The sequence below is a fragment of the Echinops telfairi genome, unplaced genomic scaffold (assembly GCF_000313985.2).
Source record: "Echinops telfairi isolate 266 unplaced genomic scaffold, ASM31398v2 ScPeMD7_3533;HRSCAF=4204_0, whole genome shotgun sequence".
NCBI lineage: Eukaryota > Metazoa > Chordata > Mammalia > Afrosoricida > Tenrecidae > Echinops > Echinops telfairi.
This window is the reverse complement of record NW_022107431.1, coordinates 11,689,029-11,700,052: the sequence shown is the minus strand read 5'-3', so window position 1 is coordinate 11,700,052 and position 11,024 is coordinate 11,689,029. Positions and strand designations below refer to the sequence as shown.

Sequence of the window (11,024 nt, the reverse complement as noted above, 5' to 3'; positions counted from 1 at the left end):
GCCCCAATAAATTGATTAATTAAAAAAAAAAAAAAAGAATGAAGATGATTTTTAGAAGCTAATTCTTGAGCAGGGTTCTTAGAGTAGAATGAGTAAAACTGTAAACAATTGCAGTGGTACCTTTGAGATGTGAGGGGCTCTGGGAGGGCGTGTGGGACAGGAAAGAATCGGGGTGGTGTAGGAGATGTGGAACAGTTTTGATGCTAACTAGACCCTGACACCTTAAAAGATGTAGAGGGGGGGTGTCTAAGGTTCAGTGGACCAAACGAACCCGGGAGACTGGGAAATGTTCCTTTTAGCCCGAAGGCAGCAGAAAACAATCAAAGCAACAAAAGACAAGTGGGGGACGGGAACCAGAGGAACGGAGAACAAGCTGAGAGCTAAAGGGAGCGAAGGTGCCACACTCGACCTGCGAGGATTGGGTTAGCAAGGCAACATCACTATAGAAAAAGCAGAATTCAAGACACATGGTATTATAAAATGGCATGTGGAATATTACATGATGATAAAGGGGCCAACTCATCAGGAACACCAAATAATAGCACTTCAAATTCCCAAAAGCAAAATGTATAGAAATAAGAAAGGGGCCTTTATATGGTTTGTGGGGAAATGAATTAAAAGGTAATCGGATATCAGAGCAAACTTCACAATCATAGTGCAAGATTTTATTATTCTCCCCTATCAGTAATGGATAAAGCCATTAAAAAGAAAGCTAGTAAAGATACAGGTTATCTGAACCACACTATCAGACATCTAATTGACATTTGCACCCCTGCTGCTGTGACATTGATTCTGATTCATAGCAAGCATGTGTATAACAGAAGGAAACACTGCCTGGTCCGTCACCATCCTTATCACTATTGTTGTTTGAGCTTGTTTTTGCAGCCACTGGGCCCATCCACTCATTGAAGGTCTTTTTTGCTTCCTTTCGACCTTACCAATCATGATGTCCCTAGACTGGCCTCTCCAGACAACACTGCAAAAGTACATGTTTATACACAATGCAACAACAAAAATGCACATTCTCTTCAAATGTATGTCGAATCCTCACCGAGACTATCTTTAAATGATAAATGTCCTATTGAAATTTATAAAATACATTTTCTAATGACAAGGTAACTGAATTATAAACCAATAATAATAGTTACCTAGACTGTCAGTCTCCAGATATTTCTAAATTAAATAGCATAGTTTAAAATATCTAGTAGATCAAATGGGGTGGGGGCGGAGTAGAGGGAGAAAAGAAAAATATTGTGAACTAAATTGTAATATCGTTGTGGTTGTAAAGTGCCATCAAGTCATCCCTGATCCATACGGACCCTATGTACAACAGAGCAAAGCAGGGCATGCATGATCCCACCCTTTCCTCACCATGGTTCCTGTGCCTGAGCTCCCTGATGCAGCCACTGTGTCCATCCACCTCATCGAGGGACTTTCTCTTTTCCCTGCTCTTATACTTTACCAAATATGGATGTCCTTCTCCGGGGACTGCTCTCTCCTGACAGCATGTTCAAAATCTGTAAGATGAAGGCTTACCATCCTTGCCCCTGAGCAGCACTCTGACCTTACTTCTTCCAACACAGATAGGTTTGTCCTTTCAGCAGTCCATGGTATGTCCAATATCCTTTTCCATCACCACAATTCAAATGTATAGACTCTTCTACAGTCTTCTTTATTTAATGCCCAGTTTTCACAAGCATGTGATGCAACTGAGAATACCATGACTTGGGTCAAGCACATCTTAGTTCTCAAAGTAACAGCATTGCTCTTCACTACTTTAAAAAATCGTGTGCAACAGATTTATCTAATGCAATCCATCTTTTGATCTCCTGACTGCTACCTCCATGAGCGTTGATTGATTATGGGTCCAAGTATGAAAAAAATCCTTGCCAACTTCAACCTGTTTTCCATTTTTCATGAAGTTCCCTATTGGTCTGATTGTGAGGATTGTGGTCATCCTTACTTACATTGAATTGTAACCCACACTGAAGGCTACAATCTTTGGTCTTCGTCAGCAAGTGTTTCAATTCCTCTTCACTTTTAGCAAATAAGGTTGTTTCATCTGCATACTACAGATTGTTAATAAGCCTTCCTCCAATCCTGATGCCACACTCTTCTTCATAAGAATTGTTATAGAAACATAAAGCATTAGTGATTACCACTTACATAATGCTATGGCTTTAAGTACTTATATTTCAAAATTAGAAAGGTATAAAATCAATAATCTAAGTTTATACCTTAATAATTTTAAAAGGAAGAGTAAATCAAACCCCAGAAGAACAGATGAATGGGTATAGTAAAAATTAGTTCAAAATCAACGAGAAGAGAGGGAAACAATAATGAAAAAGGTTGGATCTTTAAAAAAGTTAATCAAAGTTACAATCCTCTAGCAAACAAATTAAGATGAATATACTAAAATAGATAAGAGAAAAAATATCAAACAACAAATTAGCAAATTCAGAAGAGCTACCACCAAAATACAACAAAAATAATTTCACTTATTACTGCCATCACGTGACTTTAGAGAACAGATTAGAACTGCCCCGTGGGTTTCCAAGACTATAACTGCTCATGAGAATAAAAAGGCTCATCTTTCCCCCGTGGAACAAGTGTTGGATTCAAACTGCTGACCTTGCAGTCAACAGCCCAACAGATAACTCACTATTCCACCAGGGCTCTTGTGTTAGGCTGGGTTGCCTAGAGAAACAAACCAGTTACACTTATCTATGTACAAGGAAGAACCTTTGAAGGAGCAAGTTTGCATCAAGAAGGTGCCCCAGTTCTGTCCAACTTAAATTCATAAGTCCAACGTGGGCTGGGACACGCTTCAGACAAAAGTAGCTGCAGGCCAATGATGCTGAAAGGTAAATCAGGAAAGGGGGCTCACAGTCTGGTGGGTTTAGAGTCACATGGCCCCAAGATCAGTGGAAACCTGGCAGGGCTCTTCCAGCTCTCAGGATTGGGCAGCCCACATGGGGCTATCCCTGGAGGCTGGCACAGAGTTCCAGAAAGCAGGAAGGCAGAGGGGCAAAAACAGAGAGAGGAGTGATCCCCAGTGTCTCTCACACCTCCCAGGTAGCATCATCAGGCCGTGCGGCCTGATTGACAGGTTGGAATCCACCTCTCCACAAGTGCAAGTTGATATAAAATCTAACTACTTCTCTCTCAGTTATTAGAAGGTTTATAAACAGAAATAGGTAATACATGTGATAAATTAAATTGAACGCATGGTATTCCTATCAAACACAAGGTAACAAATTAAGTATCTAAGAATTGTAAATTTTGAGTAACCCTTTAAGGAATTGAATACACAACTAAGATATTTTCACAAGGAAAGCTCCAGACCCCATTGGTTTCAACTTTGAATTCTACAAAATATATTTTTAAAAATAATAATATCAATCTTTAAACAAAAATACCTTGGGAAAATGGAAGAAAGTTAAACATATTCCAACTCTTTTTTTTTTCCTCAGACAATACTTTATCAACAAGTCAAATCAGTAGCAGAACTGGACAAAGGTTTCATCATTGAACATATTCCAACTCTTTTTGTGGATCCAGCATTATTCATATTACCAAACCTAAATGAATGATTACAGGAAAGAAAGCTACAGTAAAAATCCCTTGTAACTGTACATGTAAAATCATCAACCAAATATTAGCAAATAGAATGTAGAAATATATATTTAAAAAGGCATTACTACAACTAGTTAGGGTTTATCCAAGGACTCTTAAGTTTGGTCCAACATTTAAAAATCAATCAATCAATGCAATATCTATCACATTAATAGAATAAAGAAGAAAATACATTTAAGCCTTTCAATAGATGCACAAGATAAATTTTAGATAATTCAACCTAGTCATAATAACAAAATATCTCAGCAAACTAGGAATAGAAGAAAGTTTCTTTATCTAAACATAAGGTGTTTATGGAAAATGTTAAGAAAACAAGCATTTCCCCCAAGAGTGGGAGGAAAATAACTGGAAAATTTGATCATTGCATTTGACAGTGTTGCAGGACTATATATAAAAATCAGGTATATCACTCTATATTAGCAACAAATTATTGGATTTGAATTTTAAAACACAATGGAATTCACGATAGCATCAAAATAGAACAAAACTAAAAAGCACTCAGGAATACACTTGTGACAGACCTCACGCACTGAAAAGTGCTAAACACTGCTGAGAGAAATAAACTAGATAAATAAAAAGCATGATAGACCATGCTTATAAAATAGATATCATCAGAATAGGCATTTTCCCCAAATTGATTTCAGCTTCAAAACCATCCTAATCAAAATCTCATCAGACTCTTTGATAAAAATTCAATAATTTATCCTAAATTTCAAGTAGCTCTGCAAAGCACTTTGAATATAGTCAAAACCATGTATAAGAACAATAAGAAGATTAGAGGACTTTCACTACATGGGTTCAAGACTTACTCTGCAGCTACAGAAATCAAGATGGTGTGACTTCTATATAAGGCTAGACACATAGAACAATGAAGTTCATAGTGAGTCTATAGGACAGGTAGGACTTCCCCTATGGGTTTCCACGATTAAATCTTTATGGGAGTAGAAAGTTTCGTCTTTCTCCTGCAGAGTGCCTGGTGATTTCAAACTGCTTGCTTTGAGGTTAGCAGCCCAAAGTAAATCATTATGCTATCATGGCTCCTTCCAGAAGCAGAATAGATTCTAGAAATAGATTCGAACTCAGGTCAGTTAATTTTCAGCAGCCACCAATGTATCTCAACAATGACAATTTGGTTTATTATGCTTGCATAAAGGAGACAGTGAGATCAATTACACCCATCTGCCTTCAATCATGTTGGATAGAGCACCTGAAACATGATCTCGAAAAACTGGACTTCTAGCCATGTATCAGATTATACACAAAGATAAAATATAAAATGGACTGCAGACTTCAACATAAGTGCTTGAATTATAAAAATTCTAGAAATAAATATGGATGAAATTTATTATAATTAAAATAATTAGATTCAAATAATACCTTCATTTCCTCCAGAGATGGTGTTGAGCAACCCAAGGACAAGGGAACAACAAATAGATCCAAAATCAGTGGCAAGGAGGGTGTAGGAGGCCTGGTAGGGATTGATCAAGGAAAATGTAACTGAGAGAAATTACTGAAACCCAAATGAAGGCAGAGCATGATAGCGGGACAAGAGGAAAGTAAAAGGATATAGAAGAAAGAACTAGGAGGCAAAGGGCATTTATATAGGTCTAAATACAGGCAAGTACATATGTAAATATATTTATGTAGAATGATGGGGAAATCGATCTACATGCATATATTTATAGGTTTAGTATAAAGGTAGCAGATGGACATTGGGTCTCTATTCAAGTACTCCCTCAATGCAAAAACACGTTGTTCTATTAACCTGGCATTCTATGATGCTCACCTTCCCGACACGATCACTGAAGACAAATGTGTGCATAGCAAATGTGGTGAAGAAAGCTGATGGTGCCCGGCTATCAAAAGATGTAGCGTCTGGGGTCTTAGAGGCCTGAAGGTAAACAAGCGGCAATGTAGCTCAGAAGCCACAAAGCCCACAGGGAAGAAGCACACCAGCCTGTGTGATCACAAGGTGTCGATGGCATCAGTTATCAGACATCAAAGAACCAAATAATCATATCATTGTGAATGAGGGGGAGTGTGGAGTGGAGAACCAAAGCCCATCTGTAGGCAACTGGACATCCCCTTACAGAAGGGTCATGGAGAAGAGGAGACAAGCCAGTCAGGGAACAGTGTAGCAATGATGAAACACTCTATTTTTCTCTAGTTCTTAAATGCTTCTTCCCCCCTGCCCCCCACCCACTATCATGATCCCAAGTCTACCTTACAAATCTGGCTAGACCAGAAGATGTACACTGGTACATATAGGAACCGGAAACACATGGAATCCAGCACAGATGATCCCTTCAGGACCAGTGGTGAGAGTGGAGGGAAGGCGCGGTAGAAAGTGGGAAGCAATTATAAGGATCTACATAAAACCTCTTCCCTGGGGGATGGACAAGAGAAAAGTGGATGAAGGGAGACATTAGATAGTGTAAGATATGACAAAATAATAATAACTTATAAATTATCAAGGGTTCATGAGGGAGGGGGCAGCAGGGAGGAAGGGGAAAAAATGAGGAGCTGATGCCAAGGGCTCAAGTAGAAAGCACATGTTTTGAGAATGATGAGGGCAACAAATGTGCTTGGCATACAATGGATGGATGGATGGATTGTGATAAGAGTTATACAAGCCCCCAATAAAATGATTTTTTTTAAAAACTGAGCACAGTATAAAATATGAAAATTTTAAAAATGTATAAATTATCAAGAGTTCATCAGGATGGGAGAATGGGGGAGGGAGGGGAAAAAGAGGAGCTGATACCGAGGGCTTAAGTAGAAAAAAAATGTTTTGGAAATGTTGATGGCAACATATGTACAAATGTACTTCATACAATTGATGTATGGATTGTTTTAAGAGCTGTAAGACCCCCAACTAAAATGGTTTATTTAAAAAATAATATGTTCACAGCCTTGGGATAAAGAATGCTTTCCTAGTACACAAAAAGCACTGAACAGTAAAGAAAAGTTTTTCACAAATTAGATTTCATCAAAACTAAAGTGTCTGCTCCTCAAAAGATACTACAAGAAATTGAGAAGATAATCCACATACTGGGACAAAATATTAGGTGGGCAGATAGATAGGCAGAAAGGCAAATAGGTAGATGGATACAATGAGTGGAAGGATGGGTGGTGGAAGGGTAGAGGAGTGGGGAGTCTGGCAGGTGGGCAGAAAGATAAATAATGTACTCTATGCGTAAAGAGTAAGCCACCAAGAAAACTCACAAACTCCCTTTCATCCAGTCAGTTCCAGCTCACAGTAACCAAGTAGACAGAAAGAATTGCTCCTGTGCATTTGTGAGACTGCGCATCTTTGTGGGAATAGAAAGCCTTATCGTTTTCCTGTGGAGCAGCTGGTGGCCTCAAACAGTCATTGACCTTGCAGTTAACAGCCCAACTCGTAACTCCCTACGCCAGCAGGCCTCCCTGGAACAAAGAGCACTTATTCTAAAATTTATTTGTATAAAGAATCAAGTCTTAGAATCCACAGTACTATTATATAGTAGCTCAAACCCACAGGTCATGCTAAGGAGAAAGAAGAAGCAGTCTGCTTCTATAAAGATGGACAGCCTTCATGGGGTAGTTCTTCTCTGTCCTAGGGGATCACTAGGAATCAGAATGGATCCCGATTCAGTAAGTGTGGCTTTGGGTGTTGACGGTCCTTTCTGGCTGACACATGCAATCCCCTTGGTCATCTTTCAGAGAAGGATGAATGTGCCCACAGAAGGAGAGGGTTCCTATGGACTGAGCGAGGGTCGGTATGATTCAGACCCCTCGAGGAGCAGCGAAGAACACTAACACAGACTGTTTTCAACAGCCAACACTCCATTTCTCCCTCTTATGAGCATCAAGTGCGAAATGATCCCTCCCTTGGAACAGAAACAAGAGTTGTACTTTATTAAACAAGAACACACATTACCACCCACACTCGTGGGACTTGGCAGTGGACCCGGGCTGCCGGAAGTACAGTCATGAGAAGGGGTATCAGAGCATTGGCCCCAGACTGCAGGGCTCATTATGATTCACTATTTTTAATTAAGAAATGAATAGCTTGGAGAAGAAAATAATCAGTTGTGGAAATGAGTTAAGAGAGGGAAAGAGGATCTGATTAAAGCTACTCTCTCAAGGAGCTGCAAGGGATGTTCCATATCATCGTTTGGTAAAACCTCCTGATCTTCAGGGAGACAGAGCCCTTCCCGTTGGTTGAAGGCACATAACTTTGTAACCAAGGTCAAGAGCTCCTAAAAGGTGGAGCTGGGCACTCAGGCCCAAGACTCTTTGGCTTCCATTTATTTGGGACAGTTGAGATCCTTATTTCATGATAGTGTCAAATGCTTGAACTTCAGACAAGGGAGCCACTCTGTGAGCTAGTGGTTCACAAGGCTATTTAATTAGAAACATGAGGTTTCATTTCAGCTTTCAGTGGTGACTCTGTGCTGGTGACATGGGAGTCCCTGGAAAGACTTCAGGAAATGTGAAAAAAGTATCCCAAGCCCAGTGAAACAAGGCTATAGCAGGGCCCCTGCACACGCGCCCCATAAAAATGAAATCATGGGACGTTTTCCCTTAGTCACCCGACTCCTAGAAAGCCCATTTGGTGATCAGCCTAACAAAAGTCACACGTAACAAGGTCATTCCCAGTGCTCCTGCTCAGGAGGCCAGCGACTCTTTCACTGGGTCTACGAAGAGACCTTCACAGGGCAGGCAAGGAAGAACTGTGTCATTGTGGTGTTAATGGACAGTACTGCAGTTCCTGGTTGTTGCTTACAGTGTGGAAAAAGGTATTTCTGTCCCTATATGCAATTTTAGAAGATGGTCTATTTTTTTGACAGTAGCCCTGGTATCACAGTCGTTACCTAAATGGACTGCTCACCTGAAGATGAGCGGTTCACTACCACCAGACTATCCACAGGAGAAAGATGGGGCTTTCTACTCTCGTAAAAAGTTAAACTCTCAGAAACTCACAGGGACTTTTCTGCCTGTCCTAGAGCATCTCTATGAGTCAGAATGGACTCACTGCCTCCCCAAACCCAAAAACAAAGTGGAAAAAAGAGTTAAGTGTTCAACATGTTGAGGCTATGCCCAAAGAAAGGGAGCCAAGCATAAGTAGCAAGGCCTCTTCACTGCAGCTGGCCTTTAGCTGGTCCTCTGCAGATCTATCCCGTGGTATTCCAAAGCCCACACAGAGAAGCACACCAGTCTGTGTGATCACGAGGTGTGGAAGGGATCAGGTATCGAGCATCAAAGAACAAAAAAATCATACCATTGTGAATGAGGGGGAATGTGGAGTGGAGAACCATCTGTAGGAAACTGGACATCCCCTTATGGAGGGGTTGCGGGGAGGAGACAAGCTAGTCAGGGTGCAGTGTAGCAACGATGAAACATACAACTTTCCTCTAGTTCCTAAATGCTTCTTCCCTACCCCCCACTCCCACTATCATGATCCCAATTCTACCTTACAAATCTGGCTAGACCAGAGGATGTGCACTGGCACAGACAGAAACTGGAAACACAGGGAATCCTGGACAGATAAGCCCTGCAGGACCAATAATGAGGGTAGAAATACCAGGAGGATAAGGAGAAGGCGGGGGAGATTGGGGCACTCTATCACAAGGATCTACATATAACCTCCTCCCTGGGGCACAGACAACAGAAAAGTGGGTGACGGGAGACATTGGACAGTGTAAGACATGACAAAATAATAATAATTTATAAACTATCAAGGATTCCTGCGGGAGGGGAAAATGAGGAGCGGATACCAAGGGCTCAAGTAGAAAATAAATGTTTTGAGAATGATGATGGCAACAAATGTGCTTGACGTGGATAGATGGATAGTGATAAGAGGTGTACAAGCTCCCAATGAAATGATTTCAAAAAGAAAAAAAATCGAAAGGATGAATAATGCTGTGGGCAGCATGAATGGTGTGGGCCCCTTTCCTCTGTGGAAGGAAACACAGGAGAGGACTGAGTGGGGAGGGGGCGGTGCTTTGATCCAGATAACTCACTGGCATCTGCTCTAGGAAGTCACTGGAGCCAGGCTCTGAAGGGAATACACACACACACACACACACACACACACACACACACACACACACAGCCCCTCTTCCCCTGCCTCAAGAAGTCTCACCCTCAAAGGGCAAAGTTTAAAAGGCTACTTCATGTTTGCTTTAACATTCAAATAATCACTTCAGGTCAACGTTATTCATTTTCTTGTATGCCAAAATGATAATAACCTCTCATTCTTTCCGGTCTCAGGGAAAGCAGGAGAAGCGCACCGGTATTTCCAATAAAACAAATCGCCTTGGATGTGATGTGTTAAAAATGAGAAGGCAAACATTTTTTAAAAAGAGGAGGAGCCAGGGACATTGAAAAACCCACCCTTGCAGGATCTAGACACCTCCTGAGACAAATTTGGCTCTCTCTCTCTCAAGCCCTCTGGCTCAGACTCCCTCCCCTAGCCTGGGGATCTGTGGACAGATTACACAAAGCCTTGAATGGCAGGGTCCCTTTAAATGGCAGAGCCAGATACCGTGGTTGAAGGGCATGAGATCCAGCCCACCAACATTTTCTGTAAAACCCAATCAACTGAGATAAAGACCTGGGCTCCGGGGACATGTCAGATAGGTGTGCTCAGTGGCCTCTCTTGGTATGATTGGATGGGTTATGTTTGCTAATTACTTTCCAAACACTCCCCAAATTATGGAGATTGGGGAGAAGCGAAAGGTCCAATAATAGAGAGCAAAACCAACAGATTAACCGGTCACATTGCTTTTAATCCAGCTTACAAACAGGCACATGTACACACACAACACACACAATGGAATCCTTATCCTTTAATACGAAGTCACCATTTCAACCAGGCTACTTTCTTTAAGTTACGGTTTAAGTCTAGATGCTCATCCACAAACTGAGCCGTTTGAAACCACCAACTGCTTCACAAGAGAAAGACGAGGCTTTCTACTCCCATAAAGATTTGTTCGTGTGGTGGTGATGATGGTCGTCGAGTGGGATCCGACCCGTAGCGACCCTGTGCACAACAGACCGAACCACCGCACAGTCCTGCCCCAGCCTCACCCTGGTTGCTGTGCCTGAGCCCATCCTTGCAGCCTGGGTCCATCATCCTGAAACCCACCAGGGCAGTTCTGTAGGATGGCTTTGGGTCAGAATCAACTTGGTAGCCGTGAGACTGGTTTGGGTAATAGTTTAAAGCATTCTCTGAGCACCTTCACAAAGGCGTTTGTTTTATTTCCCACCTGGTCCAGGGCGCTTCCGGAAGGTAATACTATTGAGTAGAAATAGCCACATTATGACTCCCCGGAGAAGCAAGGTCCAACTCACTCTTAAGAGCACATCCTGTTTACCCAGCACCTTCTTTCAAAGAAATCTTC

General features: G+C 41.4%; 1 non-coding gene across 1 annotated transcript; it reads right to left on the bottom strand.

Annotated features, from left to right (window-relative positions):
* Positions 1-3,464: 3,464 nt before the first annotated feature.
* Positions 3,465-3,534, bottom strand: LOC115871085. Its single transcript, XR_004047072.1, has one exon. It is a non-coding gene; the product is annotated as a small nucleolar RNA SNORD38 (small nucleolar RNA).
* Between the last annotated feature and the right edge of the window lie 7,490 nt (positions 3,535-11,024).